This window comes from Lagenorhynchus albirostris, chromosome 1 (assembly GCF_949774975.1).
Source record: "Lagenorhynchus albirostris chromosome 1, mLagAlb1.1, whole genome shotgun sequence".
Taxonomy (NCBI): Eukaryota; Metazoa; Chordata; class Mammalia; order Artiodactyla; family Delphinidae; genus Lagenorhynchus; species Lagenorhynchus albirostris.
In genome coordinates, this window is record NC_083095.1 from 99,006,513 (window position 1) to 99,021,160 (window position 14,648).

Genomic DNA, 14,648 nt, shown 5'->3' on the forward strand with positions numbered 1-14,648 from the left:
AACTTGGAGAGTTGAGACCCATGGAATGGGTACCATGCAATATGACTTCAAAGGGTCTGCATTTGCTCACCGAAACTCACCAATCCTATCACTGCTGCGTTTATGCTGCTGTACACACGCTTGATTCCTTTTTGGAGACATATAAATCCATAGGTTTTAAGATTCTTACCAGTCAGGTATATTCTTAGGCGTTTAATATGGGGTGTTGAGTCCACTTTATTGAGCAAGGAGTAGCTCTTGTGTATTACATATTTGGCTTATGGAACGGTATCTGTGCTAATTTCAATCTCTGGTTTTATGCAGCACCCCAACTCACCTTTCCCTTAAGCAAGCATAAGTTGGTTTTCTACATTTGAGACCCTGTCCTGTTTTGTAATTCAGTTCCTGTGTAGCCAAGTTTACATTCCGTGTATTAGTGATACCTTATGATATTTATTTTTCTGTGTGACATATTTCACTTAGAATCATCGGACCTGAATCCACTCATTATGCTGCTACGGGCCTGATGACATAGAATTCATTGCTGAGTGATATTGCATTGTACGTAAGTACCACAAATTCTTTATTCATTTTTCGCTTTCTGTGATATTGAACTTGTACCATAAACGAGGATCTTGTAAACAGAGCCGTCCCAAACTTTGGGGTGGCTGTGTCTTTTTGATTTGAATATCCCTAAGCTATAGAACCATAAGTGGAAGTGCCCTAGGCTCTGTTGCTTTGTTTTTTAGATGTTTCAGGAAACACCATACACTTCTCCAGAGTGGCTGTTGGCAATTGACATCCCGCCCATCAGCATAACAAGGCTCCCAGTTCTCCATGGCCTGTCCTGCCTTTCTGGATTTTACACTTTTTTCAGATGGCCCTTTTGCCCCTGGGGCAATGAGACTTCATTGTAGTGCAGATTTCCTTTGCAAGCTTGCTTGGTTGGCCAAAAAGTGCGTATGTGTTTTTTCCTGAATATATTCAGGAAAAAACGCATACGCCCTTTTTGGCCAAGTGCATCATTGTGGACGTTCTGCCTCTTTTCCTATGCTTTTCATGCAATTCCAGTCTACCTCCTGAAATCGGTGTCCTGCAATTCTGCCCCGCTTTCAAGTGCTCTTGGCAGCCTTACTTCAATATATTTTTGGACGATAGCTGTCATTTATATCTCTGCAGGTTTGTGAATGACAGTGCCCCTGAGCTCCTTTCTTCAACTCTCTTTATTGTGAGCTGGCCGCAACACCGCAGGATTGCTTCAGGCCCTAGTGTGGTTCCGGCACGGCAAGCTGAGCCTTTGGTTAATTCCTCTTCCTGGTGGGAAATGAGAGTTAAATTTGCCCGTCCAGACACCTCCAGCTAGTCTCTCATTGGTTCTCCCTATTGCTGTTCATTTCCCGCAGAAATTGCAAACTGGGCCAAACAGGAGGTTAAAGGCACTGACTCTCCAAGTGGGGAGAGTGTTAGTAAAGCGTCTGGAATTTTGCACCCGAGTAGCAGGGGACGAAAACTGAGACACATTTGAACACGTTTCCCGATCACACGGTGGATCATACTCTGGGTTCCACATGCATGTTTTAGCTGAAGGAGGAATCCCTTAAACCTGGAGAGTTGTGACCCATGGAATGGGTACCTTGAAATATGACTTCAAAGGGTCTGCATTTGCTCACCGAAACTCACCAATCCTATCACTGCTGCGTTTATGCTGCTGTACACACGCTTGATTCTCTTTTGGAGACATGTAAATCTATAGGTTTTAAGATTCTTACTAGTCAGGTATATTCTTAGGCGTTTAATATGGGGTGTTGAGTCCACTTCGTTGAGCAAGGAGTAGCTCTTGTCTATTACATATTTGGTTTATGGAACGGTATTTGTGCTAATTTCAATCTCTGGTTTTATGCAGCACCCCAACTCACCTTTCCCTTAAGCAAGCATAAGTTGGTTTTGTACATTTGAGACCCTGTTCTGTTTTGTAATTCAGTTCCTGTGTAGCCAAGTTTACATTCCGTGTATTAGTGATGCCTTATGATATTTCTTTTTCTGTGTGACATATTTCACTTAGAATAATCGTACCTGAGTCCACTCATTATGCTGCTACGGGCCTGATGACATAGATTTCATTGCTGAGTGATATTGCATTGTACGTAAGTACCACAAATTCTTTATTCATTTTCCGCTTTCTGTGATAATGAACTTGTACCATAAACGAGGTTCTTGTAAACAGAGACGTCCCAAATTTTGGGGTGGCTGTGTCTTTTTGATTTTAATTTCCCTAAGCTATAGGAGCATAATTGGAAGTGCCCTAGGCTCCGTTGCTTTGTTTTTTAGATGTTTCAGGAAACACCATACACTTCTCCAGAGTGGCTGTTGGCAATTTACATCCCGCCCATCAGCATAACAAGGCTCCCAGTTCTCCATAGCCTGTCCTGCCTTTCTGGATTTTACACTTTTTTCAGATGGCCCTTTTGCCCGGGGGGCAGTGAGACTTCATTGTAGTGCAGATTTCCTTTGCAAGCTTGCTTGGTTGGCCAAAAAGGGCGTATGCGTTTTTTCCTGAATATATTCAGGAAAAAACGCATACGCCCTTTTTGGCCAAGTGCATCATTGTGGACGTTCTGCCTCTTTTCCTATGCTTTTCATGCAATTCCAGTCTACCTCCTGAAATCGGTGTCCTGCAATTCTGCCCCGCTTTCAAGTGCTCTTGGCAGCCTTACTTCAATATATTTTTGGACGATAGCTGTCATTTATAACTCTGCAGGTTTGTGAATGACAGTGCCCCTGAGATCCTTTCTTCATCTCTCTTTATTGTGAGCTGGCCGCAACACCGCAGGATTGCTTCAGGCCCTAGTGTGGTTCCGGCATGGCAAGCTGAGCCTTTGGTTAATTCCTCTTCCTGGTGGGAAATGAGAGTTAAATTTGCCCGTCCAGACACCTCCAGCTAGTCTCTCATTGGTTCTCCCTATTCCTGTTCATTTCCCGCAGAAATTGCAAACTGGGCCAAACAGGAGGTTAAAGGCACTGACTCTCCAAGTGGGGAGAGTGTTAGTAAAGCGTCTGGAATGTTGCACCCGAGTACCAGGGGATGAAAACTGAGACACATTTGAACACGTTTCCCGATCACACGGTGGATCATACTCTGGGTTCCATATGCATGTTTTAGCTGAAGGAAGAATCCCTTAAACTTGGAGAGTTGAGACCCATGGAATGGGTACCATGCAATATGACTTCAAAGGGTCTTCATTTGCTCACCGAAACTCACCAATCCTATCACTGCTGCGTTTATGCTGCTGTACACACGCTTGATTCCTTTTTGGAGACATATAAATCCATAGGTTTTAAGATTCTTACTATTCAGGTATATTTTTAGGCGTTTAATATGGGGTGTTGAGTCCACTTCGTTGAGCAAGGAGTAGCTCTTGTCTATTACATATTTGGCTTATGGAACGGTATCTGTGCTAATTTCAATCTCTTGTTTTATGCAGCACCCCAACTCACCTTTCCCCTTAAGCAAGCATAAGTTGGTTTTCTACATTTGAGACCCTGTTCTGTTTTGTAATTCAGTTCCTGGGTAGCCAAGTTTACATTCCCTGTATTAGTGATAGCTTATGATGTTTCTTTTTCTGTGTGACTTATTTCACTTAGAATCATCGTATCTGAATCCACTCATTATGTTGCTATGGGCCTGATGACATAGATTTCATTGCTGAGTGATATTGCATTGTACGTAAATACCACAAATTCTTTATTCATTTTTCGCTTTCTGTGATATTGAACTTGTACCATAAACGAGGATCTTGTAAACAGAGCCGTCCCAAACTTTGGGGTGGCTGTGTCTTTATGATTTTAATTTCCCTAAGCTATAGGAGCATAAGTGGAAGTGCCCTACGCTCTGTTGCTTTGTTTTTTACATGTTTCAGGAAACACCATACACTTCTCCAGAGTGGCTGTTGGCAATTGACATCCCGCCCATCAGCATAACAAGGCTCCCAGTTCTCCATGGCCTGTCCTGCCTTTCTGGGTTTACAGTTTTTTCAGATGGCCCTTTTGCCCAGGGGGCAGTGAGACTTCATTGTAGTGCAGATTTCCTTTGCAAGCTTGCTTGGTTGGCCAAAAAGGGCGTATGCGTTTTTTCCTGAATATATTCAGGAAAAAACGCATACGCCCTTTTTGGCCAAGTGCATCATTGTGGACGTTCTGCCTCTTTTCTTATGCTTTTCATGCAATTCCAGTCTACCTCCTGAAATCGGTGTCCTGCAATTCTGCCCCGCTTTCAAGTGCTCTTGGCAGCCTTACTTCAATATATTTTTGGACGATAGCTGTCATTTATATCTCTGCAGGTTTGTGAATGACAGTGCCCCTGAGCTCCTTTCTTCAACTCTCTTTATTGTGAGCTGGCCGCAACACCGCAGGATTGCTTCAGGCCCTAGTGTGGTTCCGGCACGGCAAGCTGAGCCTTTGGTTAATTCCTCTTCCTGGTGGGAAATGAGAGTTAAATTTGCCCGTCCAGACACCTCCAGCTAGTCTCTCATTGGTTCTCCCTATTGCTGTTCATTTCCCGCAGAAATTGCAAACTGGGCCAAACAGGAGGTTAAAGGCACTGACTCTCCAAGTGGGGAGAGTGTTAGTAAAGCGTCTGGAATTTTGCACCCGAGTAGCAGGGGACGAAAACTGAGACACATTTGAACACGTTTCCCGATCACACGGTGGATCATACTCTGGGTTCCACATGCATGTTTTAGCTGAAGGAGGAATCCCTTAAACCTGGAGAGTTGTGACCCATGGAATGGGTACCTTGAAATATGACTTCAAAGGGTCTGCATTTGCTCACCGAAACTCACCAATCCTATCACTGCTGCGTTTATGCTGCTGTACACACGCTTGATTCTCTTTTGGAGACATGTAAATCCATAGGTTTTAAGATTCTTACTAGTCAGGTATACTCTTAGGCGTTTAATATGGGGTGTTGAGTCCACTTCGTTGAGCAAGGAGTAGCTCTTGTCTATTACATATTTGGCTTATGGAATGGTATCTGTGCTAATTTCAATCTCTGGTTTTATGCAGCACCCCAACTCACCATTCCCCTTAAGCAAGCATAAGTTGGTTTTCTACATTTGAGACGCTGTTCTGTTTTGTAATTCAGTTCCTGGGTAGCCAAGTTTACATTCCGTGTATTAGTGATACCTTTTGATATTTATTTTTCTGTGTGACTTATTTCTCTTAGAATCATCGTATCTGAGTCCACTCATTATGCTGCTATGGGCCTGATGACATAGATTTCATTGCTGAGTGATATTGCATTGTACGTAAGTACCACAAATTCTTTATTCATTTTTCGCTTTCTGTACTAATGAACTTGTACCATAAACGAGATTCTTGTAAACAGAGCCGTCCCAAATTTTGGGGTGGCTGTGTCTTTTTGATTTTAATTTCCCTAAGCTATAGGAGCATAAGTGGAAGTGCCCTAGGCTCTGTTACTTTGTTTTTTAGATGTTTCAGGAAACACCATACACTTCTCCAGAGTGGCTGTTGGCAATTGACATCCCGCCCATCAGCATAACAAGGCTCCCAGTTCTCCATGGCCTGTCCTGCCTTTCTGGATTTTACACTTTTTTCAGATGGCCCTTTTGCCCAGGGGGCAGTGAGACTTCATTGTAGTGCAGATTTCCTTTGCAAGCTTGCTTGGTTGGCCAAAAAGGGCGTATGCGTTTTTTCCTGAATATATTCAGGAAAAAACGCATAGGCCCTTTTTGGCCAAGTGCATCATTGTGGACGTTCTGCCTCTTTTCCTATGCTTTTCATGCAATTCCAGTCTACCTCCTGAAATCGGTGTCCTGCAATTCTGCCCCGCTTTCAAGTGCTCTTGGCAGCCTTACTTCAATATATTTTTGGACGATAGCTGTCATTTATAACTCTGCAGGTTTGTGAATGACAGTGCCCCTGAGCTCCTTCGTTCAACTCGCTTTCTTGTGAGCTGGCCGCAACACCGCAAAATTGCTTCAGGCCCTAGTGTGGTTCCGGCTCGGCAAGATGAGCCTTTGGTTAATTCCTCTTCCTGGTGGGAAATGAGAGTTAAATTTGCCCGTCCAGACACCTCCAGCTAGTCTCTCATTGGTTCTCCCTATTCCTGTTCATTTCCCGCAGAAATTGCAAACTGGGCCAAACAGGACGTTAAAGGCACTGACTCTCCAAGTGGGGAGAGTGTTAGTAAAGCGTCTGGAATGTTGCACCCGAGTACCAGGGGATGAAAACTGAGACACATTTGAACACGTTTCCCGATCACACGGTTGATCATACTCTGGGTTCCATATGCATGTTTTAGCTGAAGGAAGAATCCCTTAAACTTGGAGAGTTGAGACCCATGGAATGGGTACCATGCAATATGACTTCAAAGGGTCTGCATTTGCTCACCGAAACTCACCAATCCTATCACTGCTGCGTTTATGCTGCTGTACACACGCTTGATTCCTTTTTGGAGACATATAAATCCATAGGTTTTAAGATTCTTACCAGTCAGGTATATTCTTAGGCGTTTAATATGGGGTGTTGAGTCCACTTTATTGAGCAAGGAGTAGCTCTTGTGTATTACATATTTGGCTTATGGAACGGTATCTGTGCTAATTTCAATCTCTGGTTTTATGCAGCACCCCAACTCACCTTTCCCTTAAGCAAGCATAAGTTGGTTTTCTACATTTGAGACCCTGTCCTGTTTTGTAATTCAGTTCCTGTGTAGCCAAGTTTACATTCCGTGTATTAGTGATAACTTATGATATTTCTTTTTCTGTGTGACATATTTCACTTAGAATCATCGTACCTGAATCCACTCATTATGCTGCTACGGGCCTGATGACATAGATTTCATTGCTGAGTGATATTGCATTGTACGTAAGTACCACAAATTCTTTATTCATTTTTCGCTTTCTGTGATATTGAACTTGTACCATAAACGAGGATCTTGTAAACAGAGCCGTCCCAAACTTTTGGGTGGCTGTGTCTTTTTGATTTGAATATCCCTAATCTATAGAACCATAAGTGGAAGTGCCCTAGGCTCTGTTGCTTTGTTTTTTAGATGTTTCAGGAAACACCATACACTTCTCCAGAGTGGCTGTTGGCAATTTACATCCCGCCCATCAGCATAACAAGGCTCCCAGTTCTCCATGGCCTGTCCTGCCTTTCTGGATTTTACACTTTTTTCAGATGGCCCTTTGCCCCTGGGGCAATGAGACTTCATTGTAGTGCAGATTTCCTTTGCAAGCTTGCTTGGTTGGCCAAAAAGTGCGTATGTGTTTTTTCCTGAATATATTCAGGAAAAAACGCATACGCCCTTTTTGGCCAAGTGCATCATTGTGGACGTTCTGCCTCTTTTCCTATGCTTTTCATGCAATTCCAGTCTACCTCCTGAAATCGGTGTCCTGCAATTCTGCCCCGCTTTCAAGTGCTCTTGGCAGCCTTACTTCAATATATTTTTGGACGATAGCTGTCATTTATAACTCTGCAGGTTTGTGAATGACAGTGCCCCTGAGCTCCTTTGTTCAACTCGCTTTCTTGTGAGCTGGCCGCAACACCGCAAGATTGCTTCAGGCCCTAGTGTGGTTCCGGCATGGCAAGCTGAGCCTTTGGTTAATTCCTCTTCCTGGTGGGAAATGAGAGTTAAATTTGCCCGTCCAGACACCTCCAGCTAGTCTCTCATTGGTTCTCCCTATTGCTGTTCATTTCCCGCAGAAATTGCAAACTGGGCCAAACAGGAGGTTAAAGGCACTGACTCTCCAAGTGGGGAGAGTGTTAGTAAAGCGTCTGGAATGTTGCACCCGAGTACCAGGGGATTTAAACTGAGACATATTTGAACACGTTTCCCGATCACACGGTGGATCATACTCTGGGTTCCACATGCATGTTTTAGCTGAAGGAAGAATCCCTTAAACCTGGAGAGTTGTGACCCATGGAATGGGTACCATGCTATATGACTTCAAAGGGTCTGCATTTGCTCACCGAACCTCACTAATCCTATCACTGCTGCGTTTATGCTGCTGTACACACGCTTGATTCTCTTTTGGAGACATGTAAATCCATAGGTTTTAAGATTCTTACTAGTCAGGTATATACTTAGGCGTTTAATATGGGGTGTTGAGTCCACTTCTTTGAGGAAGGAGTAGCTCTTGTCTATTACATATTTGGCTTATGGAACGGTATCTGTGCTAATTTCAATCTCTGGTTTTATGCAGCACCCCAACTCACCTTTCCCCTTAAGCAAGCATAAGTTGGTTTTCTACATTTGAGACTCTGTTCTGTTTTGTAATTCAGTTCCTGGGTAGCCAAGTTTACATTCCGTGTATTAGTGATACCTTATGATTTTTCTTTTTCTGTGTGACTTATTTCTCTTAGAATCATCGTACCTGAGTCCACTCATTATGCTGCTACGGGCCTGATGACATAGATTTCATTGCTGAGTGATATTGCATTGTACGTAGGTACCACAAATTCTTTATTCATTTTTCGCTTTCTGTGATATTGAACTTGTACCATGAACGAGGTTCCTGTAAACAGAGCCGTCCCAAACTTTGGGGTGGCTGTGTCTTTTTGATTTTAATTTCCCTAAGCTATAGGAGCATAAGTGGAAGTGCCCTAGGCTCTGTTGCTTTGTTTTTTAGATGTTTCAGGAAACACCATACACTTCTCCAGAGTGGCTGTTGGCAATTGACATCCCGCCCATCAGCATAACAAGGCTCCCAGTTCTCCATGGCCTGTCCTGCCTTTCTGGATTTTACACTTTTTTCAGATGGCCCTTTTGCCCGTGGGGCAGTGAGACTTCATTGTAGTGCAGATTTCTTTGCAAGCTTGCTTGGTTGGCCAAAAAGGGCGTATGCGTTTTTTCCTGAATATATTCAGGAAAAAACGCATACGCCCTTTTTGGCCAAGTGCATCATTGTGGAAGTTCTGCCTCTTTTCCTATGCTTTTCATGCTATTCCAGTCTACCGCCTGAAATCGGTGTCCTGCAATTCTGCCCCGCTTTCAAGTGCTCTTGGCAGCCTTACTTCAATATATTTTTGGACCATAGCTGTCATTTATAACTCTGCAGGTTTGTGAATGACAGTGCCCCTGAGATCCTTTCTTCAACTCTCTTTATTGTGAGCTGGCCGCAACACCGCAGGATTGCTTCAGGCCCTAGTGTGGTTCCGGCACGGCAAGCTGAGCCTTTGGTTAATTCCTCTTCCTGGTGGGAAATGAGAGTTAAATTTGCCCGTCCAGACACCTCCAGCTAGTCTCTCATTGGTCTCCGTATTCCTGTTCATTTCCCGCAGAAATTGCAAACTGGGCCAAACAGGACGTTAAAGGCACTGACTCTCCAAGTGGGGAGAGTGTTAGTAAAGCGTCTGGAATGTAGCACCCGAGTACCAGGGGACGAAAACTGAGACACATTTGAACACGTTTCCCGATCACACGGTGGATCATACTCTGGGTTCCACATGCATGTTTTAGCTGAAGGAGGAATCCCTTAAACCTGGAGAGTTGTGACCCATGGAATGGGTACCATGCAATATGACTTCAAAGGGTCTGCATTTGCTCACCGAAACTCACCAATCCTATCACTGCTGCGTTTATGCTGCTGTACACACGCTTGATTCTCTTTCAGAGACATGTAAATCCATAAGTTTTAAGATTCTTACTAGTCAGGTATATTCTTAGGCGTTTAATATGGTGTGTTGAGTCCACTTCATTGAGCAAGGAGTAGCTCTTGTCTATTACATAGTTGGCTTATGGAATGTTATCTGTGCTAATTTCAATCTCTGGTTTTATGCAGCACCCCAACTCACATTTCCCTTAAGCAAGCATAAGTTGGTTTTCTACATTTGAGACCCTGTTCTGTTTTGTAATTCAGTTCCTGGGTAGCCAAGTTTACATTCCGTGTATTAGTGATACCTTATGGTATTTATTTTTCTGTGTGACATATTTCACTTAGAATCATCGTACCTGAATCCACTCATTATGGTGCTATGGGCCTGATGACATAGATTTCATTGCTGAGTGATATTGCATTGTACGTAAATACCACAAATTCTTTATTCATTTTTCGCTTTCTGTGATATTGAACTTGTACCGTAAACGAGGATCTTGTAAACAGAGCCGTCCCAAACTTTGGGGTGGCTGTGTCTTTTTGATTTGAATTTCCCTGAGCTATAGGACCATAAGTGGAAGTGCCCTATGCTCTGTTGCTTTGTTTTTTAGATGTTTCAGGAAACACCATACACTTCTCCAGAGTGGCTGTTGGCAATTTACATCCCGCCCATCAGCATAACAAGGCTCCCAGTTCTCCATGGCCTGTCCTGCCTTTCTGGATTTTACACTTTTTTCAGATGGCCCTTTTGCCCGGGGGGCAGTGAGACTTCATTGTAGTGCTGATTTCCTTTGCAAGCTTGCTTGGTTGGCCAAAAAGGGCGTATGCGTTTTTTCCTGAATATATTCAGGAAAAAACGCATACGCCCTTTTTGGCCAAGTGCATCATTGTGGACGTTCTGCCTCTTTTCCTATGCTTTTCATGCAATTCCAGTCTACCTCCTGAAATCGGTTTCCTGCAATTCTGCCCCGCTTTCAAGTCTTCTTGGTAGCCTTACTTCAATATATTTTTGGACGATAGCTGTCATTTATAACTCTGCAGGTTTGTGAATGACAGTGCCCCTGAGATCCTTTCTTCAACTCTCTTTATTGTGAGCTGGCCGCAACACCACAGGATTGCTTCAGGCCCTAGTGTGGTTCCGGCACGGCAAGCTGAGCCTTTGGTTAATTCCTCTTCCTGGTGGGAAATGAGAGTTAAATTTGCCCGTCCAGACACCTCCATTTAGTCTCTCATTGGTTCTCCCTATTCCTGTTCATTTCCCGCAGAAATTGCAAACTGGGCCAAACACGACGTTAAAGGCACTGACTCTCCAAGTGGGGAGAGTGTTAGTAAAGCGTCTGGAATGTTGCACCCGAGTACCAGGGGACGAAAACTGAGACACATTTGAACACGTTTCCCGATCACACGGTGGATCATACTCTGGGTTCCATATGCATGTTTTAGCTGAAGGAAGAACCCCTTAAACCTGGAGAGTTGAGACCCATGGAATGGGTACCATGCAATATGACTTCAAAGGGTCTGCATTTGCTCACAGAATCTCACTAATCCTATCACTGCTGCGTTTATGCTGCTGTACACACGCTTGATTCTCTTTCAGAGACATGTAAATCCATAGGTTTTAAGATTCTTACTAGTCAGGTATACTCTTAGGCGTTTAATATGGGGTGTTGAGTCCACTTCGTTGAGCAAGGAGTAGCTCTTGTCTATTACATATTTGGCTTATGGAACGGTATCTGTGCTAATTTCAATCTCTGGTTTTATGCAGCACCCCAACTCACCTTTCCCTTAAGCAAGCATAAGTTGGTTTTCTACATTTGAGACCCTGTTCTGTTTTGTAATTCAGTTCCTGTGTAGCCAAGTTTACATTCGGTGTATTAGTGATATCTTATGATGTTTCTTTTTCTGTGTGACTTATTTCACTTAGAATCATTGTATCTGAATCCACTCATTATGGTGCTACGGGCCTGATGACATAGATTTCATTGCTGAGTGATATTGCATTGTACGTAAATACCACAAATTCTTTATTCATTTTTCGCTTTCTGTGATATTGAACTTGTACCGTAAACGAGGATCTTGTAAACAGAGCCGTCCCAAACTTCGGGGTGGCTGTGTCTTTTTGATTTGAATTTCCCTAAGCTATAGGAGCATAAGTGGAAGTGCCCTAGGCTCTGTTGCTTTGTTTTTTAGATGTTTCAGGAAACACCATACACTTCTCCAGAGTGGCTGTTGGCAATTGACATCCCGCCCATCAGCATAACAAGGCTCCCAGTTCTCCATGGCCTGTCCTGCCTTTCTGGATTTTACACTTTTTTCAGATGGCCCTTTTGCCCGTGGGGCAGTGAGACTTCAATGTAGTGCAGATTTCCTTTGCAAGCTTTCTTGGTTGGCCAAAAAGTGCGTATGCGTCTTTTATTGAATATATTCAGGAAAAAAAGGATACGCCCTTTTTGGCCAAGTGCATCATTGTGGACGTTCTGCCTCTTTTCCTATGCTTTACATGCAATTCCAGTCTACCTCCTGAATCGGTATCCTGCAATGCTGCCCCGCTTTCAAGTGCTCTTGACAGCCTTACTTCAACATATTTTTGGACGATAGCTGTCATTTATAACTCTGCAGGTTTGTGAATCACAGTGCCCCTGAACTCCCTTCTTCAACTCGCTTTCTTGTGAGCTGGCCGCAACACCGCAGGACTGCTTGAGGCCCTAGTGTGGTTCCGGCATGGCATGCTGAGCCTTTGGTTAATTCCTCTTCCTGGTGGGAAATGAGAGTTAAATTTGCCCGTCCAGACACCTCCAGCTAGTCTCTCATTGTTTCTCCCTATTCCTGTTCATTTCCCTCAAAAAATTGCAAAGTGGGCCAAACAGGAGGTTAAAGGCACTGACTCTCCTAGTGGAGAGAGTGTTAGTAAAGCATCTGGAATGTTGCACCCGAGTACCAGGGACGAATACTGAGACACATTTGAACACGTTTCCCGATCACATGGTGGATCATACACTGCGTACCTCATGCATGTTTTAGCTGAAGGAAGAATCCCTTAAACTTGGAGAGTTGAGACCCATGGAATGGGTACCATGCAATATGACTTCAAAGGGTCTGCATTTGCTCACCGAAACTCACCAATCCTATCACTGCTGCGTTCATGCTGTTGTACACACGCTTGATTCTCTCTCGGAGACATATAAATCCATAGGTTTTAAGATTCTTACTAGTCAGGTGTATTCTTAGGCGTTTAATATGGGGTGTTGAGTCCACTTCGTTGAGCAAGGAGTAGCTCTTGTCTATTACAGATTTGGCTTATGGAATGGTATCTGTGATAATTTCAATCTCTGGTTTTATGCAGCACCCCAACTCACCTTTCCCCTTAAGCAAGCATAAGTTAGTTTTCTAAATTTGAGAACCAGTTCTGTTTTCAAATTCAGTTCCTGTGTAGCCAAGGTTACATTCCTTGTAGTAGTGATATCTTATGATGTTTCTTTTTCTGTGTGACTTATTTCACTTAGAATCATCGTACCTGAATCCACTCATTATGCTGCTACGTGTCTGATGACATAGATTTCATTGCTGAGTGATATTGCATTGTACGTAAATACCACAACGTCTTTATCCATTTTTCGCTTTCTGCGATATTGAACTTGTACCGTAAAGGAGGTTCTTGTAAACAGAGCCGTCCCAAACTTTGGGATGACTGTGTCTTTTTGATTTTAATTTCCCTAAGCTATAGGACCATAAGTGGAAGTGCCCTAGGCTCTGTTGCTTTGTTTTTTAGATGTTTCAGGAAACACCATACACTTCTCCAGAATTGCTGTTGGCAATTTACATCTCGCCCATCAGCATAACAAGGCTCCCAGTTCTCCATAGCCTGTCCTGCCTTCCTGGATTTTACACTTTTTTCAGCTGGCCCTTGTGACCAGGGGGCAGTGAGACTTCATTTTACTGCAGATTTCCTTTGCAAGCTTGCTTGGTTGGACAAAAAGTGCGTATGAGTTTTTTCCTGAATATATACAGGAAAAACGCATATGCCCTTTTTGGCAAAGTGCATCATTGTGGACGTTCTGCCTCTTTTACTATGCTTTACATGCAATTCCAGTCTACCTCCTGAAATCGGTTTCCTGCAATTCTGCCCCGCTTTCAAGTCCTCTAGGCAGGCTTACTTCAATATATTTTTGGACGATAGCTGTCATTTATATCTCTGTAGTTTTGTGAATTACAGTGCCCCGAGCTTCTTTCTTCAACGCGCTTTCTTGTGATTTGGCCGCCACACCGCAAGATTGCTTCAGGCCCTAGTGTGTTTCCGGCACGGCACGCTGAGCCTTTGGTTAATTCCTCCTCCTGGTGGGAAATGAGAGTTAAATTTGCCCGTCCAGACACCTCCAGCTAGTCTCTCATTGGTTCTCCCTATTCCTGTACATTTCACGCAGAAATTGCAAACTGGTCCAAACAGGAGTTTAAAGGCCCTTACTCTCCAAGTGGGAAGAGTGTTAGTAAATCATCTGGAATGTTGCACCTGAGTACCAGGGACGAAAACTGAGACACATTTGAACACGTTTCCCGATCACATTGTGGATCATACTCTGCGTACCTCATGCATGTTTTAGCTGAAGGAAGAATCCCTTAAACCTGGAGAGTTGAGACCCATGGAATGGGTACCATGCAATATGACTTCAAAGGGTCTGCATTTGCTCACCAAACCTCACCAATCCTATCACTGCTGTGTTTATGCCACTGTACACAAGCTTGGTTCTCTTTTGGAGACATATAAATCCATAGGTTTTAAGATTATTACTAGTGAGGTATATTATTAGGCGTTTAATATGGGGTGTTGAGTCCACTTCGTTGAGCAAGAAGTAACTCTTGTCTATTACATATTTGGCTTATGGAACAGTATCTGTGCTAATTTCAATCTCTGGTTTTTTTTTTTTTTGTACGGAGGCCTATCATTGTTGTGGCGTCTCCCGTTGCGGAGCACAGGCTCCAGATGCGCAGGCTCAGCAGCCAAGGCTCACGGGCCCAGCCACTCCGTGGCATGTGGGATCCTCCCGGATCGGGGCACGCACC